This window comes from Peromyscus californicus, unplaced genomic scaffold, assembly GCF_007827085.1.
Source record: "Peromyscus californicus insignis strain IS unplaced genomic scaffold, ASM782708v3 Scaffold_18__1_contigs__length_77618521, whole genome shotgun sequence".
NCBI classification, from domain to species: Eukaryota; Metazoa; Chordata; class Mammalia; order Rodentia; family Cricetidae; genus Peromyscus; species Peromyscus californicus.
Window position 1 is genome coordinate 14,791,090 of NW_026294480.1, and position 14,833 is coordinate 14,805,922.

Below are 14,833 nucleotides of genomic sequence, written 5' to 3' on the forward strand. Positions count from 1 at the left end.
TTTTGGTGTCAGACTCGCGGACTTCTCTCTAGTTATCTTTGTAGTTTTAGGGTTTTCAAATGATATTTTCAGTGTTACTCAAAATAAATATGTATACTGTTATGAAATATTTACCTGGACATGATTAGGGACATAAAAATATTTTTAATATTTATGAAACACAATGACATACTTTCTATTTAAAAAAGCATATATTTTGTCAATAGGCTGTTTGGGACAAGTTTTGGATATCAATATTCATAATAGCTAGAAAGTTTGTTTTACTTTAATAAATTCCATTGATTTAAAATTGTCTCAGAGATTTATTAGAGCTCCAGCCTTCCTGGATGAAGTGTATTCATGAGAGGCATTAACTTCTATACTTGGGAGCAAGCATAAATCTTTTCCTAAAGAGGTGATTAAAATTCAGTACATGAACTGCAAATATTGTGGGATATTTGTACGCTTCCATTATTGGGGATTTGAGCAATTAAAGATGTCAAACATATAAGTGCTTCTATACAGCTAAAACATACAGTCTAATGCTAAATAAGCTTTAGACATAAGAAAAGACCAGGCAAATATGACTCTGCCCATGCCCAGGTGCAGAATCTTAGGGTGCAATAATGATCTCACGGATTTGCAATTAACTTTTCCTTTACAAATTGTCTCATGAAACACACCTCTTAAAGCGAAGTCTCATGGTGCAGCCATGTTTGTCCAGATTCTTGGGAGGATGAGCAGGATGGCCCTGAGTTCAAGTCTTGTCTGAGTTTAGAGTGGGTTAAAGGTCAACCAGGTTAACTTACTGAGAAGATGTCTCTGAAAAAAAGAAAAGAAAGTGTGGGAGTGAGCTGGGGGAAGGGGAGGGCGATGTTTGTGGTTGTACTTCAGTAGAAAAACACTTGCTAGTACACATGAAGTCCTTGGGTTTGATTTCCAGTATCATTGACAACAAATAACAAATAGCAAAACCAAAATCTGTAATCCCTTAAAAAATAAATAAAACCACACATACATATTTAGGCCTAGATATGAGATTTAGATCAAGTTTTTGGAGAACTCTTTCGCTGAACATAAATTGTAGTCCCACAGACAAATATTAGGTGGAGCTTGGGGAGTCCTATGGAGGAGAGGAAGGAAGGAAGGACCAGAGGACACAGAGACACCATTAGAACAGAATCAATTGACCAGGACTCATGGGAGCTCACAGAGATCAGGATTCTGTAAGGGGCTGACCTAGGTCCTCTGCACATATGTTATGGCTGAGTAGCCTAGTGTTCTCAGGGAATTCCTATCAGTGGGAACAGGGGCTGTCTCTGACTCTTTTGCCAGTTTGAGGCACCCTTTTCCTCTTACTGGATTGCCTCGTTCAGCCTTGATGTGATGGCATATGCCTAGTCTTATTTTAGGATGTTATGCCATGTATGGTGGACATCCCTGGAAGGCCTCCTCTTTTCTGAAGGAGATGGAAGGTGGGTCTGGCAGGGGGGGAAGGGACCTGGGGAGGGGAGACTGGGGGAGAGGAGGGAGGAGAAATTATGGTCAGGATGGAATATATCAGAGAATAAAAATAAATAAATAAACCCCATAAATTGTACAGTTGAAACCTATTTGCTTCAACCTTACATACAGCTTTAAAGTTTAACTTCTCATATATTATTGATAACAGATTTCAGTTCTTAGTACAGAAGAAAGATTATTTTTCTTCTCTTAGTAAAGAAGTAAGGTGTTTGACTTGGGACCAAACCTTTATGTTAAGGTAAAATGAGGACTTTTCCTCACTTAAAATATTCCTTTGAATCTGGTAATAAAGAGAAGCATGATTAAATGAGTCTTGATCTCTACCATTTCCCATGCTTCTTCACTCAGCATTCCATTAAGATGTAATGACATCTGAAACAGCCTTTTTAAAAACCACCCATCATTATTTAATTACATATCAACTGCAAGCAAGCCTTATGCTAGCAAAGGCATAAAATGAATGAGCTAGTCCACCAGAGACATTTTACAGCTTTCCTTCTGAAGGGTACTGGCAGTGTGTTAAAATGCAAAACATCTCTCCCAACTGCAATTTAATTAAGACTGCTGCTGCCTTCGCTGTTCCTTCTCCTCTGTCGTACTTACCACAGACAGGGCAGTTCTGCAGCTTTGATGCATCTTTAAAGGAAAATGAGACAGAAAGTCCACTGCTTTGTGCTCAGAAGGACAGATCAGTTCTCTGTAATGGTTTTATATATATATTTTATATAAATATATATATAATTAAAGTTATCTTCTATTTCAGAAAGCCATTTCTTTCAACACACGATACTTGATATTTGTAAGATGCAAAGAAAAAATATTTTTAAATATACAGAACAAAAAAATGAGTCCTTTGGAAATGTGTCCAATCATTGGGTGAGTACAATTTGAAGAGCAAAATTTAGCATTCACTGAACTAATTGAAACAGAGAAGCTTCCTTCAAAACTAGACGAAACAACTCAACAAGTACAACATAGACATGCTAAATTTTCTTTTGGGTGGAAATCACAGGAACCCCGTCTAATGGGAACTAAGATTTTGGGGCACCAATGTGAGGCAGCATCACAGTCAGCGATACTGTTCATGTGGGAAGGAATAACGCTTCTTGTGTCTCGAACGGTTACATTCTGTAGATCTGCTGTTGCAGATTGTCCTGCTAAGATCTGATCATTCAGTGTGGAACTGTGGGGTAAATGGCAAACAGCACAGCTAAATGGCCTAAAGGAGTCCAGCAGGGTTTGTTTTTCCGTCAGCATGTAAGAACGACACTGCTGTAGCCCGTGACCTTAAACAGTGGCTGCTTGATCTGAGAATGCTATTTCAAGATCTTTCCCAAAGAAATTTAATGTCATGGTCTTTACACAAATATAAGATTGATCCGTGATAATTCTATTATTTAACTATTAAGAACAAAACTGAGAAGATACTAAATTAGCTCAACAGGAAATTAAAAAAAGCCTGTTTTTGGCTAGCTGTCTAATCACTGAAAGAGTGCAAATTGACATAACTCTGCTCGTCACCTTCATTTACAGTGTGTGGCATAAAATTGATTGACATTCAAGTTCCTATTTCAATGGAAAGGAGTTACTGCCTATTGCTCCCAGTTCTGCATAATATATAGAGTTATAAAATAGTTCCCAAAGAATCAAAGTAAGATAATCCAGAAGTGTGATTCAGGTCATGGTTAGCAAATATTTCATGTATAGAGCACAGCTAGATAGTGCATATTTTAAGGTTTTTTTTTTAGCTAATACTTTTGGTTTCATAAATAGCTATTGTAGAGCTAAACTAGTCAGAAATAGCAAAATTAGAGACTGAGGCTGTATTTGGATAGAATTATTAACAGAATTTAGGGTGAGCTAGATTTGGATAGAGGACATGGTTTGCTATACCCTTCACTGGACTGTGTGTTCACTGAAGCACACTATTTCCCCTCCTGTTTCAAAGGATTTAGAGTTCCTGATCGTCTATATTATTCAAAGCTGGAGCCCAGTTTGGAGGGAGAACTGCCTTAATTGCTACTAATATTTGCCCTTAATTTGTTATGAATTTGTCAATTTAGGAAAGGGAATTAATTACCACCCCAGCTAAGCACTTCAAATTCCAGGTGAATACTGGCTTATATTTCTTCCCTGTTCCTGTATCATCACCAAAGCTCTGCTGTATCAGAACTAGGAGCAAAGATGGACAAACAAAGCACAGAGTTGGCTGCCAGCCTTATCTGTCTTTATTCTTTAAGACCTGCAAGACAAATTTAGTATCTCCTGGTTCCCATGATTTGGGACTGGGTGTAGGTTTGCTGTCTCTTAGTCATGGTCTCACAAAGCCAAGATTGAGGAACTGACTGAGATGAATCCTTCTCTGGAACATGGAGTAGTCATCTAAGCTCAGCTATTTCTTGGCAGAGTTGGGTCTTCGTGCACTTATGACTGAGGCGCCATACCTTTCTTTCTTTCTTAGCGATGGCTTACTATCAGACAGAGATCACGGCAGGTCCTATGACTGGAGTCTCCTTCATAGAGCCTTCCCACATGTCTACATATAAACAGGATTCAGTCACTTTCAGCAGTTCATCTCAGTGGTTGGATGAGGCTCCTTCCACCCAGATAATATCTTTTATGTTGCTTTCTTCTGCCAGGTTTTATACTAGTGAATGTCTACTTGATAATTATTACTCTTAGGAATATTTTAAAATTAATTATTATTTCTTTAGTATTTTGAAGTATTGGTCTGAATCACTCAATCAGCATTAATGTTCATGTAAGGCATCTTCTGTAATTAAGGATAATATTTGGTATACCAAATTATGCTTTGTTGCCTTTAATGAAATACTGTAATAATGAAAGCAAAGTCATAAGATGATATTTATAGGAAAGGGAAAAACCCTAAATTAATTGAACAAAAGTGATTTCCTGTGACATGCTGTCTTCTTGATATGACACAGGTCATGCACTCATGAATTCACAGCAGCTGTGGTTACCCTCCAGGGAGGAAGAGTCATTCTTCCTTGATGGTGTGCCTACTGGGTGGCCCTATCCCCATGCACACACATGAGCAGCATCATAATTAGACTTAGTGCAATATCCCCCCTCCCAAAGACATGAACTCAGGAGGGGGGATGTGTTAGAAGAAATACAAGAGAAGTTGGAGGATGTGCAGTGGATATAATCATATTTCATTGTACATGTGTCTTAGGGTTTTATTGCTGTGAAGAGATACCTTGACCAAGGCAATTTTTATCAAGGAAAACATTTAATTAGGGCTGGCTTATAGTTCAGAGCTTTTGTCCATTGTCATCATGGTGGGAGGCATGTGTCATGCAGGCAGACATGGTGCTGGAGACATAGCTGAGAGTCCTACATCTGGATCCACAGGCAGCAGGAAAATGCAGTGAGCTCAAGTCAGTTAGCCAGTATCACTTAAAATGAAGTGAGGAAAAAAATACTTATGGAAGTAGCTAGATAGATACCTTTCATACAATTCACATATCCATGCAATAAGATATCTTGTGCCTTGCTGGAGGAGGATGTACGTCACCGGGGGTTGGTGTTGTTTCGAGAACCTCCCAGCATTCCCAGAGGGAACTCTGCTTCCTGTGTGTGGTTTAGGATGTGAGCACTCAGCTTGCTGCTTCAGCCACTGTGCCCTGCTATGCTTCCCGGCTGTGATGGTGAAGGACTCCTCTCATCCCTCGGGAGTTACAAACCCAAACAAACCACTTCTTCTCTAAGTTGTTTTGGTCATTATGTTTCATCAGTGCAGTAAAAAAGGAAACCAGTACAGAGGACTTGGGGTATAGCTCAATAGTGGCATACTCGCTTATCACGTGCAATGCCTTATGTTCAGTCCAGAAAAGCAAAGAGAACTCAAAGCTGATGATAAGCCATGCATTAGAGGAAGGGCATGGAAAGAGCATTCAGGTGGAGACTAAAGTGTCTTACTCAGAATTCTCATCTCAGTTATGTACAGACACATCTGAAACCCAATTTCAGCACACAGCTATCTTTCACGAAACTAAGCATAAAGCTGTTAAAACCTTTAAGATAAACTTATACTCAGGAAGGTGGGATATATTCCATTTTCTTTTAGATTCTTAGGTCAGTTCAGATTGCATTCATTCCTCAATTCCCATGGTTCTGTCATTGAAATTTAAAGAGACTTATGCTAAAACATTGCCAAACAACGGTGACTAAGCCCACGTGAAACTTGTGGCTGTTTTCCGGAACTATATCCATCTATTAAGTCTACTGGTATACCACTACTCCTGATAAGACACTAGTACAGTTAGTGTGAGATTAGCCTCCCAATTAATAAGCAAATGTTTCAGGGTATTGTGATTTTACCTTAAAGAATACAATTACAGCAATAGCTTAATGGGAAAACTGAGGTCACAGAATTGTGGCATAAGGTGTACTATGTACAGAAATCAAGGAAAGCCATGCTACAGTCCTTTCCAGTCAGGGCATGTGTTTCAGCGAAGCTCAGATTATGGATGGAGAATGAGTGATAATCACACAGAATACTATGTTTCCCAATAACTGGTTGAATTCAACAGCTATAGCATAGTCTCAGTTTAGTTGCCATTTTATTGGATGTACCCACGGACATTGCCTAATAAATTATATGTCTTTTATGTTATCAAAATAGTTTAACACCATCATAAGAACTTTCATTTTTATTTTTCTCAAGCTTGAGTGGAGTTGTAGTTTCTTACTGGATCTGGCCTTTGTGGAGCTGAGATAATGTGGAACTCCTAATGTGTGGCTATTCACAAATTACCTCATTGACACTTTCATGTCAATCAAATTAAAATAGCAATTATTTTGCATATACTCATATGTACATATATTTGTATTTGTTCCAGTAAGGGCCTTGTAAAATAATACCAATTTTAAATGATAAGAGCAAGTAAATGTTTTATTAGTCATTTAAATGTAAATTTATAAGACAAAGACATTGGAAAGTAGATTTAATGAGTAAATGTTAACTTTATCTTCTATTTGCCATAAAATTGTGTTTCTAATTGCTTTCTTAGCACAGAGGTTATGATTCATTAGCATTCATCAAAGGCATTTTATCTGAGGCTCCTAGACTGACAAGATAATGAATTTCAGCTAATAAGGTGATTGATGGTTGATGGTGGGCTTTGAATATCTTACCCAAAGTTATACTACAGAGACTCAACTACAGATAATAATCAGCCACAGCTGTAATACTGAATAATTTGGTTTGCTCTATTGAGCACACTAAGGCATTGAACTGATTACAGGTAAATCACCTTTGTGTCTTTGCTTCCTTGGCTACCATGATGGTTAGTACAAATACTGAATTCTACCCTGAATTCAGATAATTCCCTTTTAGTCTACCACAGCATGGAAGCTTTTATTTTCATATTCTTTACTAAGCATGTTCCCTAAAGCGACATCAGATATTAAAAATAAAAATGAGAGACTGCTAAGGTTGCAACTAAACAAGCTTTTCCTTTTATAACTTATTTTAAATAGGATTTTGATGATCGTCTGTGATCTCATTGCTATTTATCAAAATTAACATTGTGTGTCTTTGACTTAGAATTTTTATTATGTAGTTTTCCTTAATAAGTGTTATGAAATATGCTACTTAAAATAGAGCTCACTGAACTAAATCACCTAGTAGCAAAATACTTAGAGTCTTAGGATCATGAATTAGATTTTTTTAAACTTTACTTTAAAATTTTCTTTACATATATTCCAACTGGTCCATGAAAGGAATTTGGAAGTCTCTCTTTAAATGATTGTGAACTAATAAGGGTTAGAAATTGCAATGATTTGTAAAATCAGACGAGGCGTTTCCTGACATAAAGGAAATGAGTATATGTGTGTTTTGCTAATTCATCCTTTTATTCTTCAGATGTTCATATATATTGTAACAAAATGTATTCTAAAGTATTAAAAGAAATTATAAAACTTAAACCAAAGTGTGGTATTTTCACTTGGGTTAATCAAACTGTCTTAATACATATAATAGATTATATTTTTAGAAAATACTTTTAGTTGTGACAGATATTCAAAAGATCATTGTCTCTCTTGCCATCTGCTGTAGAAGGTCTAAAATTAAAAGACTGTAAGGCCCAATTACTAGTTAGAATGTAGAAAGGTGGAGTTTACAGTTCAAACTCTACATAAGATGATAGGTGTACAGACAAACTGAGTAGTGTTTTTTAACAAGTTTATTCAAATGTTAATATTATGATAAAGCAACCTAATTCATTAGGTAACAAAAATACATGTATTAAAATACTCATATCACCTTTATTCTACTATAGCCCAAACTGGATGCATCTCATACAAGTATCCTCAGGGAAATGGATTAATGAATTACCTTCTGAGTATAAATGATACACTCAGCAATGAAAAGCCATGAGTTACTTATGTACATGGCAACATGTGTGAATATAAAAATATTACTTTGAGAAAAAGACACTCCCTAGAATTTACCGTACATTTCAATTTCTATGAAACCATACCCCCCCCCAACACACACACACAATTAAAAGAAATAAGAACCATTCCTGCCTTCAAGGAAGTAGGGAATAGACTGGAAAACCATTTGAAAAACTTGAGAGGGCAATGAGATTCTTCTCTTTCTAACTAGAGTAATATATATACATGTTAATGTCATTCATCAAAATTCAATTCACTTGATTCTTCAAATCTGTATGTATGGTTGTATTTAAATTGAGTTCTATAAAAATAAAGAAAAGGTGGTAATAAAAAAGGTTATTTTTGTCTATTATTACTTGAAGGTCTGGCTGCTACTAAATTTAAAACTACAGCCAGCGTTATGAAGAAATCCACTTCCATCAAAGTATAACCATACTGACAGTACAGTTTCATGTCTAAACTGGGGCACTTTGGAGAGAGAAAGGGGATTCTATTAATAGGTTTTCTGGGTCAGAATGGCTAAATCAGGGCTTTCTAGAAAAATCAAAAGGAGTTTTTCCCCAACTGTCATGACTGTTTTCAAGACTTCTGACTTAAAGGGCTATAGAGCAGCTGTGAGTCCCTTGTAGGCGTTGACATCTACTCATGGATGCCTGCTTATTTCTTGGAGTCATTTCCTCAATCATTTGTTCACTAGCTTAGTGATGCTGTCAACTATTTGTTGGTGCAGAAAGAATGTTTGTATCTGGGGGAATTGCAAAATCAGCTGGCAATTGCAAGAACTATCTTCTCCCAGGGTGACTGGTAGGACCTTAGTGTCCACAAATGGTAAGGTAGGTAAGTCGGATGCTGATGAGCACAGTTCCACCACACCTTTGCATCCAATCTTGCAGGTTTATACTGCTATGTTCATGTAAGACTTTTCTAAACAACATACAGGATTACTCCACAAATTCAAGGACTTACCCATAGGATGTATTTTACCTTAATTAATGACTGATAAATGCTACTTCCTCATAAACTTGGAATACTATACAATTGGTGACAGGGTGAAAGGTGTATCTGACAAAAAAAATTAAGATATGTATTCATGTTTGTGTCAGAAGAGGGCTTTCTGGAGAAGGAAATCCTTGACCTACTTATTTAAGGTAGGCAGGCATTAGATAGGGGAATAAAAACAGATGTTATTTTAAACAAACCACATGACATGTGCTGAGGCTTCAAAGGCTACAAGCACTGAACAATCCATAATTAGAATAAGGAATGAATGAAAAGACACAGAACCGCGAAAGCCTGACTGAAGATGTTTTCTGCACCCCAGATTCCTCTTGTACATGTCATAAATTCATGGTAGGTTCTAAAATGACTCACTATGTAAACAATGAAATCAATATTCAAAGAAAAGTGCAAACAACATTACTCAGTGCTTTTAAAGAATGGTGAAGGATGGAGGGTGTTCCTTATTATACAGTTATAGTGCAATGTATGTAAATACTACACACTTAAATATTTTGTCATTATTGATAAATTCAAACATACTGCATAGAAATGAATAGGCATGAGTGTTTCCATATATTTGAATAGGTTATATTAGCACTCATGTATCCATTAGTCATTACTGAGGAGAAAGTTTTATAAAACCCAGCAGTTGCTCGTTACCGCTTGGAGACCTGTAGTGGGCTGAGTTCACATGGTGCATCTGTGGTGAGGGGGTCAATGTCACGGCCTATTTCACTTGTGCTCTTTTGAATATTTGAAATCATCAAGCTGTTAGTTGGTCTAGAAAGTTTTTTTCGGGGTTCCCCCCCTGTTTGGACTTCCATCACTTAATAATTTATCCTGAGTTACTAGGGAAAACTATGTGTCCCTTCAAGATGAAAAGCAGACTAGTGTGGGAAACAGCTCTCTAAGGTTCAGCAGCACTGTGTGCAATGGTGTGATTGTAGACGGGAAACCAGAAGACTTAGTGAAGAGGATAGCCTAACCAAAGCAGCTTGTTAGCTACTACTAAAATAACGTCACACAGCGTGTTTTCCCAAACTCAGCTCTTTCCAAGAGTAAGCACTGACACACTGTGGTTTGACTGATTGATCCTGGCTTGGCTTGATTGGGCAAATGTGGTTCAGTATGTTATCCCTTGAAACTGACTTCAATTCAGTGTTAAGTGTAGGTTAGTCGCATGTTTTGTTCTTAGGTTAAGGTTGAAGTACCTTGAATTGCTGGGACAAGCTAAAGGCAAAGAAGGTTAAGATTCTGGGAGGCCATACAATCATAAGTAGTCTATTCTTCCTCATTTCTTGGTGTGAGAGGAAATTTGTGCATACATAGGTGTGTGCTGATGCTCCTGCATCTGAAGGTCAGAGGTCAACATTGAGTTGCTCTTCATGTTATCTCTTGAGACAGTTCTTTCAAGAAAGTTTTGTGGCCAAATACAATATCAGTGGACAGGGAAATATATACTCTCTGTGGCATAGTTATTTTATGAATAATAATCTAAAATATCAAAGGGTATATTTGGAAAGTCAAAGAGAAATAAAGAGAGACATATGCTAGAAAGGGAAGGAAGCTATTCTTCAAGCTGAGAAATTAAGGCAGAATCAGAGTTTACAGCTTATTGCATTTTTTTAAAAGCTGGTGCCATCAGTGACTCCCAGATGTAGTATATATAGCATTGACATTCTCCTGCCAAAAGGTGAGTTCTAAAGCCTTTCCCTTTATTTTGGGTCAGTGGTGTAGACTGATTGACTGAACACAATGTTTCATTTCAGGATATGCTCTAAAGGCCATGCAGATTCTACTTGGTTCTCTGGGCAAATCACACAGGAATCCATAACAGTCATGGCGGAAAATCTATTTGAGGTTCCCGTTGCTATGCAGAATGCATGCATTATTAGCACATACAGAAGGGCAGCCTGTGGTGATATTTTGTGTACCCTAATAAAATTTGCCTGAAGATCAAAGAACAGAACAAGCTACTAGATTAAACATAGAGGCCAGGCAGTGGTGACACACACCTTTAATCTTAGCACTAGGGAGGCAGAGATGTGTGTGGATCTCTATGAGTTCAAAGCCTCCCTGGACTACATGAGATTGACTTAGTCTAGGAGAGAAACACAGCCAGGCAGTGGTGGCACACACCTTCATTTCCAGCATTTGAGATCTCATGCCTTTGCTTGGGAAGCACACATGCTTCCCAGGAAGTGATGGCTGGGCAGAGAAAGGTATATAAGGTGTGAGGAGATGGGAACTAGAAGCTTTTGGGGCTGGAGCCTTTTGGGTGAGGAATCAGAGGATTTCAGTCAGAGGATTCACGGAGTTGTTAAGGTGAGATGTGGCAGTGGCTTGTTCCTTTGTCTCTCTGATCTTTCAGCACTTACCACAATATCTGGCTCCGGGTATTTTATTATAAGACTGATTTAAGTTTTGAGCAACAGCAACCTGTAGAAGCTCTGATCCCACTTCATTCCCACCGCTGCAACTTCTTTTTCCTTATGACTGCAATACCATAAAGACTCCAATCCAAGACTGCCCAGGTAAACAGCTTCCTCAGAAACTGCAGAGAATTGTTTGAAATCACATGAGTGTGGGAACATTGACAAGGCAGCCACAGATCACCAGAAACAAGGTGTAAGGGATGGATACCAAGGAGAAGAAGTGGGGTCAAGTTTAAAAGCGGTTATTTTATTGAGGAAGAGCCAGTGAGATCTTCTGAGAAGTCAGTCAAATAGTAGCATGTAAGATCACACGCAGGGCAGGAACACATGAGGGTGTTGTTCTCTGAGTATTCTGGGCAACTTCCAGCACGTACCGTTATTGTGCTATAACAAAGGAATCTTGCTATTTACAGTAACATTTCTCTTTTAAAATATTAATGCTGTAGAAAATCTGATATGAAAATTCTGGGAAGTTTATTAATATTTCCCAGATCTTGGAGTCTTAATAAACACCCCCCCCCCACTGAGTCATTTGTGGGAAATATATTAAATTTTTTCTAGGTAAATCTGTTTTGTAAATGTGGGCTTGTGTAAATTGGTTCAGTAACCTTATCTATTAGTCACTTTGTTTATATTTTTAAATTTCCATTTGCAAGATGCAGAAACATTAGAATTACATTCAATAAATTTATGAGCAGGCAATAGCATCTTTTCTAAGAAAAATGGTTTCAAAGCAGTGAAGTTCAGTAATTAGAATATTTCATTACATAATTTCCTTAAGACCAACACTATTAGCATATTTACTGTGCAAAATGGAGGAACTTATACATATTTAAATTATTCTCATGCTGAGCAGAAATATCAGACTGTCATGTGCTTAGGAGCATGTGCATTTACGCTCCATTTCTTCCGTTAAGTGTAACTTACCTCCAGTTCACTGGAAAAAGGAGATTTGGTTCTAGTTGTATCTGCTCTTGTAATTTCTGGCAGTGGCTCTTTCCTTACGTCCCTCTTCCCTTTTCCCTTCTTCATGGTAAACTGTCACTTCTAGGCTTTGGCACAAATGGAGCTACATAAGAAAAACCTTCAATTGCTACTTCCTGCATTCATGGTCATGCCAGGGGTTTATATGGACTGCATCATGCATTTGGTCGCTGACCGGTACTTTCATTCTCTATAGTTCTAGTGCATAATGCTCTAGGAAGTATCAGACTTTAATCAAACAGGCTTAAAGAAAATTGTAAACTAGGACGGAAAAATGTAAACTATATATTTTTAATTTTGTGTGTCTCCAAAGCACTCTAAACTTAAACAGTTGCATTTTAAATGTGTTCTGGAATGTCCATCCTGGTCCTCTCAATGTGCCTGTGCTTGAGAAAGGCTTCATTGTATCATGTCTTTCACTGAATATCTACTGTTATCTGGGGAAATCTCATCACTACTGATGAAGCATCGATCCTACCTCAGGATCCAGCCCATTGCTTATGTTTCTATAGTCAAGAACATTTATTTGTACAAGAGTGAACATGGACTCTAGGAAGAAGGTCGCTTACAGAATTCAGCCATGTCAAACACATGTAGCTGGTTCACAGAAAGAACTCTCTTAGTCTTATTCCTTCCTTTCATCCAATAGTATGCATTTAATGCTATTCATTCTTCAGATTTAAAAGTATCTTCCTGTTTGACAAGCATTTCTCAAGGTCAAATGTTAATTGTTAGCAATTATATGTACAAGAAAGAAGAATTTTAAACAATATTTAAATGGGATATGACACAACACACTTTTGCAATTTCTATTAGTACACTATCTTAACTTTCCATATCTGGTAAGGCTACAATTAGAAATAGATATACAAGATGACCCATCTAACTTAATACACAGCCTCTAGAATAAATTAAATATCTAAGAAATACAAGTCTTCTTTGTTTGAGCAAAAGGAGAATGGAAGGCCATGATTAATTCCTAAAACTTCTGTTCAGTGCAAATTCAGAAATTATTTTGTGATTATTCATCCACTTAGAATATTTTAGATGATGGATTTTGCCATGTGTAGATTTGGATTTGAACAGTCTGCAGTATTAGGGGTTGATTGCAGAAAGAAAAAAGAAAAGCAGGAGGCCATGGTTCGCCGAGCTCTTCAAAGTCTTCCCAAGTGGCATTGGAAAGCCGAGCATGGATCAAGTACATAATTTTGGAAGAATAGTAAGTAAAAGATGACTTTCCCTTTTTTTTTTTGGACCAACAATCGTGTTCCAGAGGCATCTAGTATCAAGAGGAATTGGAACAAAGGGGAAGTAACTTTGTGCAAGATAGATTTAGAATATTTTGCACCTCTTCAGAGAAAAGGGTTTTACATTTTTCCACCTGGAGAATTTGGCCTGGCTTTCTAACCCATTTGTGTGTGGTTCAGTTTTGGAGGTGCTGCTGTTATGGTCTGCATTGAGTGAATACGTCATTTTCTGTTTTCTGGGAATGCAAATCTATCATGTGTTAATGGCTCAGGTAGAGCAGTCTTTTACTAATAAAAGACTTTGGAAAAAGAAGTAGGAGAGAGATACTGGCATGACTTTTAGAGTCGGCACATGAACAGTTCTCCTGGAGGGCACCACTGTCTCCTGCCAATCACTGTGATTCTCCCAGCTGTCCATCCTGGGAGAGCAACATATAGGTAAATTGTTGAGGAAAATTTTGAATATTTAGTACTGGAGGCATTTTTTCTTAGCATCGTAAAACCCCACAGAAGTGTTTTTGAAGTGATTGAGATGTAAGAACATGTTTGCATGACGGCAAAAGCCAAATCAAGCATTTCCTAACACGCTTCAAGTAAATTTGATGTATTAAATGGCTTTATATATTCAATTATATTCATTGGTTTTCATCTAGTTTTACTTCAGAATACTTGATATATGTGTCTGTATATGTATTCTGAAATAAGAGGATCCTTTCTTTTGAACAATTACCGTGGAAAATAAACCAATTGTTAGCTTTTACTTTAAAATTTTACTATTGATAACTAGATCATTACCCTCACTCACAAATACACACAGGTTTTGGTCACTAGTAAATTTTATTTTTAGTGTATTTTTTGAAATATAAGCTTTAATAATCATAAGATATACTGAATTTTATATATTTTATTTTTTATTAACTATTAAAGAGATATAAAATTGAAAGGTCTTTGTTTCTTTTCAGATTAGTAGAGACATGGTATACTAGGCTTCTCAGTTCTCCTATAGATTTTGATTAATTTGTAGAATAAACAAGTACAGACAACTGCATGTAATGGATGAACTTGGAGTAACTGTTCAGAGACAGAATTTTGATGAGAACTGGAGAAAATGAAAACCTAGCAGAGCTGTCATCTAAGAATACTTTTAAGAACAGTGTTAAAATATAAAAAAGATGCTCAATGGGGGATTTATTAAGGCAACTCCATGTATTTAAAAGGTAGGTTTATTTGGGGGTAACTTAC